At 47.8% G+C, this 18,104-nt stretch overlaps 1 protein-coding gene across 6 annotated transcripts in view; it reads right to left on the reverse strand.

Moving 5' to 3' along the window:
* Window positions 1-18,104, reverse strand: part of JMJD1C (jumonji domain containing 1C) — a 147,952-nt gene that overhangs the window by 43,376 nt on the left and 86,472 nt on the right. For 2 of the 6 annotated variants that reach the window (XM_021399572.1, XM_021399570.1), the window contains exons 1-2: window positions 14,490-14,643; window positions 10,828-10,941 (exon numbers count right to left, since the gene is read on the reverse strand). The gene's annotated coding sequence lies outside the window, so the exon portion shown is untranslated. Of the gene's footprint in view, window positions 1-10,827; window positions 10,942-11,249; window positions 11,725-13,701; window positions 13,844-14,489; window positions 14,644-18,104 lie in introns of those variants that run through there. The other 4 variants (XM_021399574.1, XM_021399571.1, XM_021399573.1 and 1 more) reach the window with 3 other exon arrangements.

Below are 18,104 nucleotides of genomic sequence, written 5' to 3' on the forward strand. Positions count from 1 at the left end.
CTAAAAATTTAGTTGCTTTTCAACTGCCAGTTAACTTAACATCTGTCAGGAAAAGCTATCAACAATTTTTTGCGCCTCACTCTTCCTTATGCCTAACACTTCTCCCCACACACTCTTCCTTCCTAATTTCGTCTGTACAATACTTAAAGAGTTGACAGTGATTTTGAATTATAATCACCAGGTTTGAAAATTAGAGGGAGTAGGGCTGTGCACATTTTTCCAATTTCTCCAAGTCATGACTTTGAGCTAGAAGTATTGTTGCACTGATTTGTTCAGTTGTGCAAGAATAATTCAAACTGCTAAGAATATCATGCCACTTCTATTAAAAATATAAAAGATTATTCTATGAAAAATGTATTACTGTTAGGAAAATAAATTATAGCAGAAAAAAAAACCCAGTTTACAGTTAAGTACTTTCTCTGATTTTGGCTCACAAACACAAAACCAAGCAGAGACATTTGCCTTGCTGGAGGACTACCAATGTCTCAGGTGGAACATGCCCACTGAAAACCTCGCTTCTTACAAGTCAGCTCGTTATTCCGTACCTGTAGGTGAGAATCCAGTACAGAGAGACAGAAGGAAGATGAGAGCAGCTCATGGAATGAGCATACAGCAAGGAAGAAAGTAGCCGTCAGTACAAAAGCAAAAGCAACCTTCAGTCAGACAGATGCTGCCACAAACAACTTAAAAACTGCTCTCGTAACTGCTACAGTAGTTGCTTCTTTGAAAAACAGAGATTAAAAAAAGATGACCCTTACGCTACCGGTTATGTCACCCTCTCTGAGCAGCTGGGACAAATGCTGTCATCGTAATCCCAATCTGTGTCCTGATCTGATTTGCAGATTAGGAAGGAAACAGAAGAACTATTTGGTTCAAGTGCGTGGGACAGAAAGCGGAATCTCCTGATGTGACGTCTCTTTTCACACCTGATTTAAGACTTCCCCAAACAAGCAGCTCCTATCCCCTGAGCTGGTGGCCTGTCAGCCTGCATTTAGAAAGCTGTGGCAACCACTCGTACTGCTTACGTTCTTCTCTACCTAGAAATAAATGAAAGTCCAAGTGATCAGCACTCCTCCATGCCTTTTTTTCTCCATGACAGCCATACACTTGCTTCTCTTACGTTTTCCACAGAATCATGCTTCTTGCCCATCACTGCAGGCTCCACACATCTATCACCATCATCTCAGCAATAGCCAGCTTACTCCTAATTTTGTATTTTCTCATCTCCTGAAGGGAGATGGGGAATATTGGTCCAACCCCACAGCCAGCAACTCTGAAGTCATGTGGGGACATCAGACCAAGTCTTTGAGTCACTTACTAAGCAAATCAATGCCACTACTGTAGTTATCTATGGGAAAAGAAACCTCAAAGTGCAGACATTTCCCTGAAGCAAACAACTAGCAGAGACAACTTAATGCTAACAAGGAAAGCAGCTAACTGAGCAGATACAAGAAAAATCTTTTTGTACGTTGGCATTAAATTTTAAACACAGGCTCTGACACCTTATGAATCACGAACAGCTTTCAGAAGGTACCTAACTACTCTCCACACAGTATCACCAAAAGGACAAGCTGCACAGATGGAAGTGTCTCCATGCAAAAAGAAAGCGCATTCCTATGATCAGCAGCAGTCTGGAAAAATGGGCTACTCAAAAGGCAGCTCAACATCCCTGGAAGTCAAGCCAGGAGCTCAGTTCTTGACCCAGAGCAGATATTTTCAGGAAACATACCTTGGCATCAGGGCTAGCGGAAATCACTTGCAGTAGCTTGAACTGAGGTGGAAAGCAGCACACTGCCAGCATAGGTAATGACAGTGCAGATATCTCACCTCCTGTCTAAAGGTGATCTATCTATCTACCAGCAAGCCTTTATCAGCTCCCTTGCTCAGCAACACAGCATTCTTTGACAAAACTACTGATAACTACAAGCTTAATGTATTCAAAAGCAAAGGTCTCTCAATTCAGTCTGCAGAAGAAAACCATAGAACACTATCCAGTATATGGCAGATGGATGACAGCTCGTGTCACCACCTCCCAAAACAACCATTTGAGTATCTCATTCCTGTGAATGACCCTCAGCTCAGTAGTGAACTACCATACACTCACAGTATCAGCAGCCATTCTGCAAATGTCCTCAATTTTTATTTATTTTTTAAACCAACCCCAAACTCTTCAGGAGCTCTGGGATCACACGACTTCTGAACTCTCCATAACTCATGAGGATTATGGACAGAATACAAAACTTTCCCAATAATAAAAAGATCTTAACTGTTTTTCTGTCTAAAGGAAAGAATGCATCTGGCATCTTAAAAAAAAAAATCCTTCAAAGCCAGCTACAACATGCTTCAAGGGCTTCAGAGGATTTTGGTCCATTTAAATCACTATTACATTAATGTTTTATGTTCAAGCAGCTTTCAGAGGTTTGTCTGAAATAGTATTTCTTAAACTACTGCTATAAAGTAGCACTGGCCAACATGCCAATAATATGAAAGTAGTGGAGACTAAAAATCATTTCTCTCATGTTGTAAACAACTGCCACTATAATAAGAATGAACTTTTCAAAGTTAATTTCCAATAGGATTGAAGGCAAAGCTGCACAGAAGCAATGCATGTGGGCTGAGAAAACAATCTGGCCATCTTCTTGCAGAATTTCCTTCAGAAAGCTGCATTCTCCTGGTATGAGGGACAGAAGCTGGGTGTAAAACAGCTAGCTGATCACTGCGCAAACACAGAGATGCAGCCATCATCATGCACTTTTTCATGATGAGAGCTCTGTTCTGACCTACCGAAGCCATTTTAGGTATTTCCCCATAGATAACAGAATCCCAACCAGCTGGGATGCATATCATATTTGGATCAATACTGTAACACTGTGCAGCTCCAGAGAAAGCAGTAGCTATGTCTTTTTATAGAACAGATGAATAATGGTCTTGTAAAGAGGAAAGATTGTTAATGAGAAAACATGGATGTTTCAGTTGTTGCTGCAATAAAGTCCTTGGGGTAAACTTGGGGAAGTCATTTAGGCATTAAAACTACTACAGCACTCAACTTTAACTGCAGTTTGCTGTAGGCTGCAGAGAACAGCTCTCCTGTAGCACAGACTCTAGACTCCAAACAAGTACTTCTGTTAGAGTAAATTCAAACACCTATCTCAGAATAGAACGCTACAAAGTAGCAGCCACATAACGATTACAATTAGTCGGGGTATTCAGTTTCCCCTTCTGTCATACCTTTGCAGAAGCTGACTGAACATACAACCTCACAGACCTTGTCACTCTAGTTATTTAAATACACAAAAATCCAAGAAAATCTTAAGTCTGACTTTTCCTTTAAAGTAAAATTCATGGATCTCTGCATAAATGAGGTTTTCATCAGGTCAGTCACCATTCCTTACCTCCAATTTCTCAGCTGTACAACTTGAGGGAGGAAAGTATTTGATTTTTTCCATGCAAAGCTGCTCCAAAACCCTGTACCTTCCTCATTTAAATAGCATACTAAGTAAAACTATAGATTGCTGTACTGTTTTGTAGCAGATGCATCAACAAAACAATGTTGTATCAGAGAAAGGAGCAATAACAAACAAAACCACAAACATTTCATCAGATTAGCTATCATGTTTATTATCAGGTCAAATTTAAGCTAAAACTTAAATTCTTATAAAAAATCCACATCAATAGAATTTGAAGCTTCCTTCCTCCCCAGTCAAAATGCAGGAAAGACTGCTCCTCCTTCCTCCATTTAGGCGTTCCCTCCCAAGGGCTGCAGGATTTTCCTCATTCAAGTTTCAGAGATCCCCAGGGCACTAGGAATTCCCAGTCCTAGCAGACAGCAACTATTTGGGAAAGCGCCAGTTGGTTATAAAAAGTGAAACCAACTTCTCTAGGAACTGACTTTGTGTCTGCATTATGAAAATAGCATTGGTCAAGATGTCATGTAAGAAAAATACTCATGAAAAAAACATTCATTTTTAATAAATCAAATGTGCAGACTGGCAATGCTTAAGGATGGAGAACTGAGGACAAGGAGCCTCTCTTACTCCCAAGCAGTATTTTCCATGGGCATTTACTGGTGAAAAAAAAAAATCATTTGTGATCAAACACAGGACATTTCCTACCCAGGAAAACTGGGCAGATGTGTAAACCCAATAGTATCAGGACTGCTTTTCAGAAGTACTTCCACGAAAGGCTTTGACCTTACCTTTTGGGGAGGAAAAAAAAGTTTCGTCCCATTTGTTCTGCTTAGAATTCCCTATTTTCCCAGTATTTATTTCAGTCCTGTCTACTGGTGTAGAATTCATGAGTCAAACCATTTCAGTGACTGCAAATCGGACGAACTGTGGGACGAGTCTAACAGGTTTTGCTCTGCTGTCACAGAGAAAGCTGCAGGCCTAGGGATCCGAGGCCTACCCCTGCTGCAGCTCCCCCGATGGGGCCCAGGCACCTCCTCAAGGCCCCAGGCCCTCTAGCCAGCACTCCCTCAGCTCCCAGGCCTTAAGTCCTGCTTGTGAGGTATGCTGCCTGCTGGCTTCCCCCACACCACTCACTTCCCCAAAGCCCATCAGATCCAGAGCAACTCCTCTCCTGGGACAAACTTCACTGACATTTGAGGCAACAGGAGAGAGACAACAGTGCGTGTTGCTAAATAGGCTCTCTTTTCCTTAAGAAATCAAGGCAAAATAGGTACAATTCTATTGCACTTACTTTGAGAATAAAGACAGGTGAAGTCCTTGGAAACGGAGCTCTCATTTGAAGGGAGACACAAGGACAGGCCAAGGAATCGATGCACGCCTCTTTCCATTCTGCAAACAGAGGACGTGACTCCTTGCCTCGCTCCTCTCTCCTTTCATCTGCTCAGATGCAACTCTTCTGTACCACACTTGTAGCAGGCGGTGAAGGCTGGTATGAGTCATCTGACCCACTTCTAGCTGGATGCAGCCTTTTGCTTTCCTTCACATTGGGAACTTACGCTTAAACATACATGTGTCACTAACAAGATGTTTAGATCATCGCTCCTTACGATGCTGCCAGAGAGGCCAGCTGGACTGATGATGGGTGGTCCAGACACCAGAGACATGGCAAGGAACAGAGGGAGCTTTTAAAGACAACGCTGAGAAGAGTTAAAGATGCAGAAACTGGTGTGCTTCTGCCATCCGTGGAGGAAACAAAACCAGAAGCTGAACACATGATGGTCACAGCTGCCAGCTGGTCAGCACCCAGAGTTCCTGGGCTGCTTCTGTCAACCTCAAAGGGTGGGACAAACCTCAAACCTCCTGCCTGCCTGGTCAATGGAAGTGCAAGCTTATGGGAAAAGCAATTGTAGCTGCAGAAGCTATTTTTAAGCCTCAAGCCTGAAGTAGAAATCTAAAAGAAGTCTGTACTGTATGATTAGGGGCTGCTTAAATTACACATAGAAAAATATCTTATTTTACTCTCTGTTTCAACATGCTTAATTTTTTTTTTTTTTTAAATAGGTGCATGTTATTACTACGCAAGCCCTACTACACCACTGGCTTGTTTGTATGAGCAAGGTAATTAAACCCAAAAGCATCCAAGCCTGAAATACCCAGTATCTACCTGTAATAAACAGAAAAGGAGAGTACTGGAGTTGCACAACACGCCCTTCTCATGCCTTACCTCATCGCATACAGAACTTGAATTTGTAATATATCTAATAGTACTTAGATCCTCAGTCTGAGGTTCTATTTCATGGTTAGTAGGCAAGATTATTATTAGTATTACTAGAACAATCGTTAAGGTGTGTTAGACATTTGACCTGTCAACTCTCAAGCATGCAGTGCACATTCAGGAGAAGAGCAAAGCGCACACACCTATCATTTTGCATGTATTATCTCCCACAGGGGATTTCTCAGTGCTGTATCTTTACATCTAGAACCTTCAGTACAGAGGTAGACAGGGTGACCTTACCATTTTGAAATGCCAAAGCAATCAGCCTTATCTTTAAAAAAAAAAAGAATTCATTCAGGAAAATGTGAATTAGTAGGTTGGACTGAAGAAAATTCCACCACAGAGAACTGAACTGCGCTCTTGATTCATTCTCTTGCCTGACTCATTTTGTTTTTACTTTTTTTTTTTTTGAAAACCCATCATGCAGGGGACTTTCTGAAGATTGTGTGCACACCCTTCCATTTCCTTCCTCGAGTGGTGAAATACCCTCTCACAGGAAGTTTAACTATTTTGAAGGAACTTAATTTGAATTCTCTGCACTGCCTCAACTGTGCGCATTTGTTCCAGCGTTGTGCGCTCACAAATCTTCTGGAAAGTATCTAGCTAAAACATGCACACACGCACAAAAGCCCCCACGACGAGGCAGTGCTTTAAGTCATACCATGGAGTCACTGTGCTGGGAGGGCAGGGAGCCAGCAGAACCCCAGCACTATCTGCAAGCACACTCCCGCACTGCCCAACCCAGGCAGAGCTGTAAAGCACTGAGCCTTGGACAAAGCATACTTTTTCCTGGTCTTTCCACACCCCTGTTTTGGTATGGAAAAGTACAACGTAACATGGTTTCTGTTATTTTTCATTTGCTCGTCTGAAGTGTAATGCAACACAGTCCAGCTGTAGAGCTGGAGCTCAGCTTCAGCACAGAGAGCAGAAGCACAGGCTCCAGCCCAGTGGTGCCTGGTACTGCCAGCCACCACCCAGACAGAAACACCAGGCCGATGAGATCGCACACACCGCACACTGAGCTTTAATTCTTCTTATCCCCAACTGCAGTCCTTCAAGAAAACTGCAGTGCTGAAACGAAGTAAGGCGTTATCTGCCGCTTCACTTACTATGTGTAACACAACTAACAGACACATCAATGGCCACAAAATGGTACTGCTAAGTTGTTATTATAAAAAAGTTTTGCTTTTAACTATTTGTGTAGGCTTACTGCAGTTTCACTTATTTTAACAACAAAAGTATGTGAAAGCATATGTTTATTTTCAATCTATAGCAAAAGCCACTGTAAAGCCCACCAACTGTGGGTTTTTAACTGGTGAGCAATCACAAAATATACATGATACACTGGGACTGCAGAACAGAAAAATATTAGGAACATGCGGCCTTCAAATGTGATATGCAAGTCCATTCCTTACAGACACTAGTTTAACCAAAAAAATGCATGTTGTAAATTTTCTGTCCATCACTTCCTGCAAAGGAATATAATTTTCATTTCATTGCTAAGCAAATTACCACAGCAAACACATTTGCATCTGCTTTCTCCTCAGGATCCTCTTGCCACCGCCATAAAAAGAACGACATGACTAAATGGTATGACCAGCCCAGATTAATGAATGAGTCATTCTCAGTCACACACAAGTTTCATGTAGACAATAATACCGTTTGTATCCTCTATGAAGCAACCCAGAGAAAAGCCGCCGGAAACAAGCTGTGGGTCAGTGTTTAGGGCACCACACATGCAGAATCCAAGGAATTTTTATGGAGAAGGGCAGGATTCAAAGCAGTACACGTATGGGAAAAAAAAGAAACATCATAGAGCACTTAGACATAAAGAATAAATGCTTGGTGAATAAAACACCATGGAAATGGGGAATAAAATGGAAAAAGACTAGTATAGCACTGCTGCACACCCTACTTTTAATAATGATATTCACCAAGCTTTTATGAAGGTCACCGAATCTCGTAACAACTGAAACATGCTTATTTATGCAAAGAGCAGACATGGCATGGGAATCTGCGGTTCACGATTCCCCAGCGAGTCCTGCCAAAGTGTCTTTACTCGGATTCTGGAAGAACCACTTCTGGTAACGAGAGTAATTTAGTTCTTTGCCCACTCCAACTTTGCTTTTCCTGCCAAGGCTAAGGGTGTGCCAAGTGCGCTGTTTTCTTTGCCTTGAGCAGTTGTCACCTTCAAACTGGACAGCACCACCTTATTCATGAAGCCCTTTAGCCCAATAGTTATGTTAAACAGCCCTGTGTTTTGATGAGAACTGGTCTGAGCAGAACTCATACCAAACGCTCGTCTGCTGCCCATTACTAATATTACAAGTGCACGCAATGATGGGAAAAATTACTCAGTAGTTAAGAATTGTATCTGAAGTGAAATGGAGTCTTCCCACACAGATTCAAACTTTGTTTGCTTTGGCAGAAAGGTACTGGAATTTTAGGCACTAGCAGCAAAATGCAATAAAAAGCATTTCGATCACCACGGTCTCTGGAGGGCTTCATATTGAAAATGCATGGCCATGAGAGCTTAAACCAAAAACTGAATACATTTAAAAAGACTTATAGTTATCTCTGCGAAGAATGGTTCCTCGGTTTTGTCCTCTGCTCAAAAACAAGACAGCAGCGTTCCAAATCAAACAAGGGAGAAAAAAGCCATTTTTTGTACTTCTGAGAAAAGCAGATTCTCACAGGAAGTTTACATGGGATGAATCTTGGATCTCATTCTCATGAGAAAGAAAATGATGGCCCTCCAAAAAAATAAGGGAGTGAGGATGAGAGGGGGCAGGTAAAAGCCACCTTACATTCGGTAAGATGGGGCTAAAAATGTGCAGCCCAATTTCTAGAATTAACAGAAAATTACAAGCAAAATGAATAAATAGTAACAATCTTCCTATTTAGGTGTATTTCATGAGAAAACAGCCACATGATGATAAAATTAGTATCTGTCTAGTGCATTGCTGGTACTGAATTCAGTTAACACTTAAAAATGGTTTATATTCTCTTAAAGACATAAATAATCACTCCATGAAGTTCTCATCTGTACCATTAAACTGTAACACTCAGGTTTTTCAGTCCAGCAAAGAGACACCCCTATGAATGCAGTTTCCAAAGCTTCTTATTTAAGAAAAAATAATCTTTGCAGTATTCATCAGTGAGCTCAACGTTCCTTCGTGTATCTATTGATCCGATATCTGAGCAACATCCAGTTAAGATGCAAATTTTTGATGCCTTTTTACTCACAAGGAATCTCCACCAGCAACCTTCTTGCAACAATAAAGTGAAGAAAGAAATCAGGCGTCTGCTGTCCCCAGCCTATTTACAACGGATGCTGATCAGCAGCCCCCATCTCAGGCCTTAACAGGTAGCTGTCTGCTCCGAGAAGGGTGGAAAAACCTCACCTTTCACACAGCAGTTGCCCTCTATGTGCCACAAAAGGCCAGGAGTTAGGGAGATTAAGCTTGTATCTGGAACTGTATTTCACAAGCTACTGTGTTCTACCAGTTTCTGGTAAAGAACTTTTGAAACTGAACTTGCTAATGCTGTTAATGACAGTATTATCTACAAAGATTATATCGAGTCAGCTGTTCACAAAAGATGTTTTAAAAAATGACACCTTCAATTTGTACACACTTTCCTAAATGGAAGTACTTCTGGGTCTAAGACCATCAGTAAATAATCCCTGAAGAAGAACCTAAAATGTATGTAGCATAGCTGCGTTACTGCCAGCCAAGCTTGGCAACAAGGCTGTTTTACAAAAGGCAGTCCTTCCCTGAGATTCAATTTGTTTTGCTCAGCTCATCTTGTGAGAAATGATCCACTGCCAAAAGGAGATTGATTACTGTTACTGGAATGAACGTTATCAAAGACACGATCTTGACAGATTTCACGCAAAGGACAGACGCTAGTGCAAGTATTTGCTTTGTAAAATGAATCTGTGAGATTGCGGTTGGGCTCTGAGGGTGAATTTACACTTCATGGCTCAGCTGATTTAAGAGGCTGCTGCTGCCAAAGGAGGATATCCCACTGTGTTGCGTCATCCTGGCCCCCCCACCCAGCAGGCTGCAGTGCTCTCTGCACCCTCTGCTAATCCAGCTCAGACCGCTAGCACCACCCCCCTTTCTGAAAGGCAGAGCTGACCTAGCTAGCATGGGTTTCTGACAGTGGGAAGCGTCCTTCTCACCAAAGTCAAGCTGTCAGAGCAGCTCGAGCCGCAGCACCTCACTTCACCCCGAGGAGAGGCGGTGAGCTTCTCCACTGCAGACATGCCACGAGCTGAACCTCCCTCTCCTCTCCCCAGCATTCTCCCTCAGTTGCTTCTCTTTTTCTAGCTCTATATTTGGTATTGGGAAAAAACGTCTTGGTGGGGGAGGAGGGAACAAGGGGTGTCAGGACAAAATTACATAGCATTTATTCAGGGCCATCTGTTATTCCGAGTCTCAAAGTACTATTTCTGTATCACTGCAGCATACCATCCCAGCCATAAGAAGGAATTTATGGCTATTCTAATTGCAATCGGTCCCATGCAAGCTGAAGTATCAAATGTTTTTCTATTTATCATAAAAGATTTTTAGTCCTTCTTTCAGGGAGGGGAAAAAAGTCATTATTTCTCCATTAAATACATGTATGTTAATATGTGAATGCATTTCTAATTAAAGAAGAGGGCATTAAAATCAAAGATAATGGAACTTTTAGTAGTCTTAGGAACAATAGCAAGAAACAGTTTCTTTTTAAAGCAAGAAAAACATTTTTTCTGCTCATCATTCTCAAAGAAACAATAAGTCGAGCATCACTGTCCTATTGCAAAGGCCTAGAAATCAAAGCCCGGTTTTAGGAGGACAGATACCATCGTTTATCTGCTCTACAATTAACTGCACTGATTAACCTTTAAAGGGATCAGATATTTCACTTAAAAGGTGGTTAAATGACATTAATTGCACTCTACTCCTAAGCACCACCAAATTCCCCAGACCAGACGTAATCTCTCAAAATGAGGAACACTCACTGCCAATAATCAATAGGAAATGGCTCTGCAGCACAGAACCTGACTGTGGAAAGGACTTCTCACGCCCTTCACATAACAATCACAAGGATTTTAACTTGGTTAATGTGCAGTACACATACGCTGACCACACTGCTTACCTGATAGGGCTGAAAGGCACTATCTTCAGTTATAAAATCCAGCTGTTTGTCCACAAGGAATTCTACTGCAGTAATCGAATCGTATACACTTTTTCCAACCAAGGGCTTGAATGTCTATTGAGAAAAGGAAGAAAAAGAACAAATTTAAAAAAGCTCCACACACCAAACCCCCAAGACTGCATAAACAGTGAGGCAATACTTCTTCCATCAAAACAAGTTAAAATAGAGTAACAACTGCTAATTAGACAAGAAAGGAGAGGTTTGTGTTTTTTGCTTTTCTTTCGCGCCGTTGGTGGAAAAACTAGCAAGAAAAGGGAACTGCAACACACATTCTTCCTTTCCCTCATTGTTCTTGAGCAAGAATGTTTACCACAGAAGCTCAAAGTGCAGGAGCACGATTATATCTTAAACATACAGCTTACCACGCAGATCCTCTCTCTGCCTGCAGGACCAGCTAGCGCAGCGGTAATTACAGCGAGGACACTGAAGTGGAAACAACTGCAGACACGAGAACGCTCCCCTTCCTGTTCTGAAATCGTTCACCTTGCCTCAAGTCAACCCTCTCATTTCCCTGAGCCTCTGCATCTCCTTGGCGGCCGCCCGCCTCCCCCGCAGCCGCTCCTCCCTGCAGCAGCCAGCTGCTCCGCACAGCCGCTCGCCCGCGCCTCAGCCGGCCCCGTGCCAGGAGGCCTGGATGCGCTCTGCCAGCAAGGGCAGGCCGTGGGCCCCGGTGCCATCTGGCCGCGGAGCCGCACAAAGCGGCCCCCAGCCCCCCCGCAGCGGGCTCTGCGCAGGCGGGCGGAGGGAACGCTGACGGAAAGAGCTCTCCCGGAGAGGGGCTGAGCAGTCCCTGCGTGCTGGCAGGCTTCCCTGGAACGGAGTGCGGCTGTGCCGAAAGGAGATGAGTCAGGTGGAAAGGAAATCCCAGCGGATGGAGGGGAGAGAATGCGGCTGGCTCTGAAGGCAGACGGCGAGCGGCAAGAGGAAGGCACTAATGAACAGCAGAACGAGCAGGATGTGAGGGGAACCGTGGAGGAACAGAAAACCGGGAAAAAAACTGAAAGTGGGGCTGAGGGAAAGCAGCAACGGAAAGCCGCGCTCTGGGACCTGACTAAAACCAGAATTCAGGAGGAGAAGATGAAGAGAAGAAACAAAGGCCGGCCCAGCCACACAGCGCACTGCAAAGGCCGCCGTGCCCTGCAGGTCACCCCAGCTGCGCCAGCCCATCACACGCAGACTGAGGCCGTGGTGGTTACGAGAGGCAGCAGAAGGCCCCAGGGCCACTGCAGGGCAGTGAGCTGCCCACAGCTGTCCACGTGTCAGCCGCAGCCATGGAGGGAGCTCAGGGTGCTGCTCCGCTCTGCTCTGCAGAGGTGGTGCCCTGGGCCTCCTTCCCAGCACAGCCCACATCCCTGGGGAGCTGAAGCCGTGCCCTCGCTAAGCAAAGGAGTGCCTCTCACTGGGGCTGCATCCTACTTTCTAATAAACACACCTCACGCTACCAACGTACAGATTTAGCACACTGCATCCTCCTTTCTGTTTTATTTAAGGTTTCACCTCAGTTGTTACCCTTTCTTGTGCAAGCAAAGGGAAAAAACACCACCCCATTGGGCAGCAAGCCATCTCAGTGGCACGGTAACTGGATGAAAGGGCGAGGAGGGCAGGGGAGCACGATAATATGCTAACTGCAGCCTGCATGGCAAATAGTTATTTAACCTCCAATGGCTCGGAAAGGGCCTTTGCTCTTGCCCCATAATTCCAGACCGGCTCTTGCCGTACTAATGGTTTGAGTTAGGAGGGTGGAGCTCACACCACCGCATTGCAAAGCATGAGTGTACAAACCCACAAGTGGATAAACTTTCCTTCCAAACGTCAGTGCTGCAGCCTTTGGGTTTTTCATTTGCCCCCAGGTCTAAGCAGACGCTGCCGACTTTTTCACACCATTCCCCTTCCCTTCCATCCTATTATTCGTGTCAGGAAACGCATTTCTGAGCACAAACAGGACATACCACATGGTTAGCTGAAAGGAGACCGTGCAGAATGTGGTTGCAGTTATCACTCGGGATTTAGAAAAGATTAAGGTGCGGGTGAGCCACCAGTTTATCTTACTGCTGGTATTAAAAGAACCAGTTCCAAATATAGATCTGCGAGCGTGATTACACTGACGAGAGAAACGTATTGCCTCCTCATTTGCTTTCACAGATCTAAGCCTCCAGACAGGCCAACGCCCCCTAAATACACATGTGAAGGATGCGGGCCATCCCACAAACACAGAGGAAAAATATGTAAATAAATAAAGCAAAACTATGCCGTGTCACACACATCCTCCTACAGAGACGGCTGCTCTGCTGCGCATAAGCTGCCATCTGTCAGGCCCTGGAGAACCTCCCCACTGCCAAAGCACCACCAAACCCCACCCTTCAGAAGCTGCCTTCTGGGGACGGCCAAGCCTGTGTGCCTCGGGCTTGGGGCAGGGCACCGGGGCACTCGAGCAGGGACAGACATGACCCAACCTCACACCGTGTGTGCGCACAAAGGCAGCCGTGCCGGGCGCTCTGCAGGCAGCAGCCAGCTGCTGGAGGCAAGCAAGCGGGACGTGCAGCGACACGAATACGGGTTGAGGAGCTCCCTGCGGAGGAAGGCGCTCCCTTTTCCATTCCCAAGCAGAGGATGAGCCCAGGGAGGCTGGAACCAGTGCAAACTCAACACCGTGCTCAAGTCTCCCCTTCAGGCTGGCACCGAGCCTTCTCTGACATCCGCGTTAACTCCTCTCCCTGAAGACCACGATTAAGAGCACGCACTCAATTCTAAGTGACATCTGACTTCAGCGTTCCTCTGAACCACTGCTTTGAAATAAAGAACCCCAAAGCCCACCTGCTTTATCTCCTCAGCTCAGACCGCCTGCTCAGCCACGCGGAGCCCTGTCCACGGGCGCTGCCCAACCCCCGACTCCGCGGGGTCCCCTCTCGCTGCCCCGGCAGCGCCACAGCCACGGGCCCGGGTCTCGTCACCGCCCCTCGGGGCCGAGCACACCAACCTCGCGCAGCTCATGGAGACATTAATTTACAGGTGCCATTAGGCAAACTTTTCCACGCAGCGCGGAGCTGCTCGGCCCGCAATAGCGCGGCGCTAGCACCTCTCGTTATAACACTCAATCGTTACGCTCCGGGATGGCCGCTCCTCCTCCAGAACCGGCTGCGGTCGCGGCGTGTGCCGAGAACGCCGCTCTGCGGGGCCGGCACCGGGGCCGGCTCCCCTTCCCTCCGCTCCGCTCCGGCGCAGCAGGCAGCAGCGCGGCCGTTACGGGACGGACCCGCGAGTCGGGGGCGACGCGGCCGTTGGGCGGACGGGGCCGCCACGAGGCCGAGCCCCTACCGCAGCGCTGCGGGGCCGCGAGCCGCGGCAGGAACCGTTCACAACAACGCGCCCCGATCGCTGGCGGCCGGCCCGGCCCGGCTCGGCTCGGCTCGCGGTCCCGGAAGGTAGACTCCAACCGCCCGGCTCCGCGCCCCGTCTGCCCCCGCCGCATGGCCGTGCCCGCCGCACAAAGCCCGGCACGGCCGCCCCCCGCGAACAAAGGAGAGCGGGGCCCCGCGAAAGGAAGGAAAGGAGGAAGAGAGGGAGGAGGGCAGGGTCTCGCCGCGCCCCTCGCACACACGCACCTGGCTCCGCGCCCCGCGGCGCGCCCGGCCCGGCCCGCGGGACCTCCGCGCCCGTGGCCGCCTTTGAACAGCGAGCAAAATGGAGCGCGCCGCGCCGCTTCCGGGTCGGGTCGGGCCGGGCCGGGCGGCCGCGGCGGGGGCGGGCCGGCGGGAGGGGAGATTCGAGAGGAGGAGGAAGGAGGCAGCCGCCTTTGTGGGCTTAGCGCGCAGCTGGCGCCGCCGCGGAAGCCCCGGCGCGTCCCCGCCGCTGGCGCATGGCGCTGCGCCGCTCGCGGGAGGGCGCGGGGCGGAGCGGGGCCGGGGGGCGGCGCGCGGCGGCCACGTCCCGCGGGGCGGAGCGCGGCACGTGGGGGCGGCGGGGTACCCCCGCACAGAGGGACCGGCGGTGCGGGGCGTCGGGCAACGCCCGGTGCGGCCCCTGAGCAGCACGCCCGTAACGCGGGCCTGGGGTTCGGCTCACGTACGCAGTCCGGAGAGAAGCAACGAAGTCAGAGGGGAGGCGGGGGGAGAGGCGTCGTTTCCTCCGAGCCCTTTAAACGCGCATAGCTGCATGCTCCTTACCTCATGGAAAAAATACCAAGCGCGCACTTTGCCAAGCAAGAATGAGAATAACGGGAAATCGATGCCTAAGTACCTCCGTGTTCTCATCCCGAGCCCTGCCAGTGATGTCAGACCGGGGTCTGACGCAGCAGCAAACCTGGGTACAGCGCGCACTCAGGGCTGATGCTGGCACCAGGGCCTGTCCCTGAGTGCACGCAGCGGCACTGCATCACGGGCACTGCAGACATACAGCTCACACGGCTGCCGTGGGGACAGGCCGGTGACGCTTTATTAATAGGCTGTGACTACGTGACAAGGAATATTAATACCAGGGCGGCAGCACCCATTCAGTACCACCCCAGGGTCCGGCTACAAGCACTCCGGGGCAGTAGCACTGCGGGGAGCAGTGACCCAGCAGCTGCCTCAGCCGGCATGGCTTTAGGGAAATGCCTTTGGAGGGCACAGACGCCATGGAGCTGCCGCCAGTGTGACTGCTGGTGCTAAATGTGTCACGGCAACATAACATTGGGCTCAAGTCCTTACTGCTGACCACATACACAGCAATATGTATGTCTATATCATTAAATGCACGCACCAATTGCCATGTAAAAGCACTAATGCTGACTTTTAAGCAACAATTTTAAACATCAGAGTCCTGAAGCCTATGAAAAATATTCGTACCAAGGTTGTTACGACATTTGCCAAGCAGCGCACCTGGGCACAGCTCGGTTAATAGGCGCAGGACAGCAGCGCGGCTCCCACTGCTCCCTGCAGAACAGAGCGCCTTTGTTCCAGGCACTGCCAGCTCCTGCCAACAGGCAGTGCGCAGCCCTGTGCTCAGCAAACATGCCATGACCTTCAATTACTGCCCTGGCTGGCTGCCACAGGGTACATGTACTGCTGCTCACACCGCCTGCCCTACTTTGCAGATAATCGCTACCACTACAGATAATCGTTAGAATCGATGGGGTTGGGTGAGCGCATACTCCTTGGGCTCACAGCAGCAGCACCGGGAGCCCAGCCCGGAGGACAGCCACACAGCAGGGGCTGTGTGTTCAGGGACCACACAAAGTACCCCCACTGACATACCACTTTGGTTCGTTTTCTGTTTGTTCAGAGGTGGAAAGCAAACGGCTTGTATTGGCACAAGAGCTACTTTTTCCCCTTTCCCCCATCCCCCTCTGCTCCCAGCAACCCTTAAGGCCGCCCAGCTCTCCTCTCGCACGTGGCCATCGGGCCAACCCAGGCTCTGGACGTCCACTGGCCACTCGCCAGCACCTGCATGGCCAGCGGCACAGCACGGCTAGGGACACGGCAAGGGCATGGGGACACCAGCATGCGCACAGGGCCGAGGCTCTGCTGAACCCCACTCTGGGTATCCGAAGGGATTAACCCCCAAACACACAGAACCCAGGGAGCACATGCATGTGATGCTGCTGGCTAGGAAAGAACATGTGAATAAATATTTAACCTTTAAAACAAACAAATCAAAGGTATTTAAATCCGTCTCCCTAACTGAAATTAGCCTTTTTCTACTTGTCTTCTTCCTGTGCATGCCCCACATTTCCTGAGCGAGGCAGATGGTTTCCTAGGGACAATCCTGCAGAAATAGCACAGCATGCGAGCGGAGCTGCACGGCTGCTCTGCTGACGTCGCTGTGCACACCAGCTGAGTGCAAATGGTGCGCTTCAGTGGAGGAGCCAAAGTCCAAAGGAGAATTTGTGTGCGTGAAACAATCGCTACTGCTAGGGCTGCAACCATGTAATAGAGTCATTGCGGTGCCAGTCCCCATGCAACCTCGCCTCCTGGGTGATGGAGGTGTGCAGATGCTGCCTGGAGACGGCCACACATGCCAGAACTTCACCAGGCCACCTTCAGCAGTTCCTCAGAACTGAGAAGCAGAAGACAACGGTGGGCGTGAAGAAACAGGAGCAGCACCACCATCAGTACACTAGCACATCTGCACTAACCAATTCTGCAGTTATTTCAAATTGATCCAATTTCAAACGCAGTTTCTACCTTTGCAATATTTTCAATCAACTTCTAAAGCCTCTTGTGCCCTTCCACCAGCAGCCACCGTGGAATGCTCTCAGTGCTGCGTGCACCAACATGACTGTGCAATTTTCCCCATTGCTTCATCTGACACCAGCACTGTAATCGCAGCTCTGGCAATGAGCTCTCTTAGCAAACTTTCCCTACTTCTGTGGTTGAATTGGTGTCCCTGTTACAAACAGACTTGGTAAAAGAAAAGACAGAAGCATGGCATTAAAAAGCAATCATCAAAGGCAACAGTAGTGCACGAACTTTCTTATTTCATGGCAAAAGCAGGGCTTAGATAATCAGTGAGCTTCAGAAACCATTTATTTTCATGTTCACAAATAATTTCAGACACAGTTACTTTCATTTCTCCAATTACAAACCCCAATCCTGTGCACAAGGATTGCTTTTCTAAGTCTAAGCTACTTAAATCGCATTCTACAATTGCTCTCTGTGGTTCCATTTCTTCCCAGCCCATTTACACCTTCCACAGTTCAGTTTCCATTAGCAGCCTGTTGCTGGCACTTTCTCTGCCTCCCCTCTGCATTATGCCATTTACAGACACCAGCTCTTACACTGGAAACACAGAGCTGTGCTCTAACGCCAGATTTATGATTCATGTACAAAGACAAAACACTGAGCAGTCTCTTGCACATCCCTATGTGGTTTGCCAGCTCAAGCCCAGCACTGCTGTAACAGACTCTATTTCCCTATACAAACTCTCTCCATTAGGTGAACACGACTGCCATGACCTTTCCACTCACTCGAGTCCAATCACATCAGTGTCATCATTAAGTATGACCTTCCCACTCCCAGTGCTGGGTCCAGATTACATGAAACTCTTGCAGGGTTTCTGAAGCACAAGTTTTTCTGCTCCTTCTATAGTTAAGAGCACCAGCCCACACTTATTTGCATTCTGATTACTCAAGCCTTAATTAATGCATACGTGCCCAGCTCAGATCCGCTCACAGAGCTGTCTCAGACACCTCCAGCCCACAGCCCACTGCTGGCTCTCATGCTCCCAGCATCACATCACAC

The sequence above is a fragment of the Numida meleagris genome, chromosome 5 (genome assembly GCF_002078875.1).
Source record: "Numida meleagris isolate 19003 breed g44 Domestic line chromosome 5, NumMel1.0, whole genome shotgun sequence".
NCBI classification, from domain to species: Eukaryota; Metazoa; Chordata; class Aves; order Galliformes; family Numididae; genus Numida; species Numida meleagris.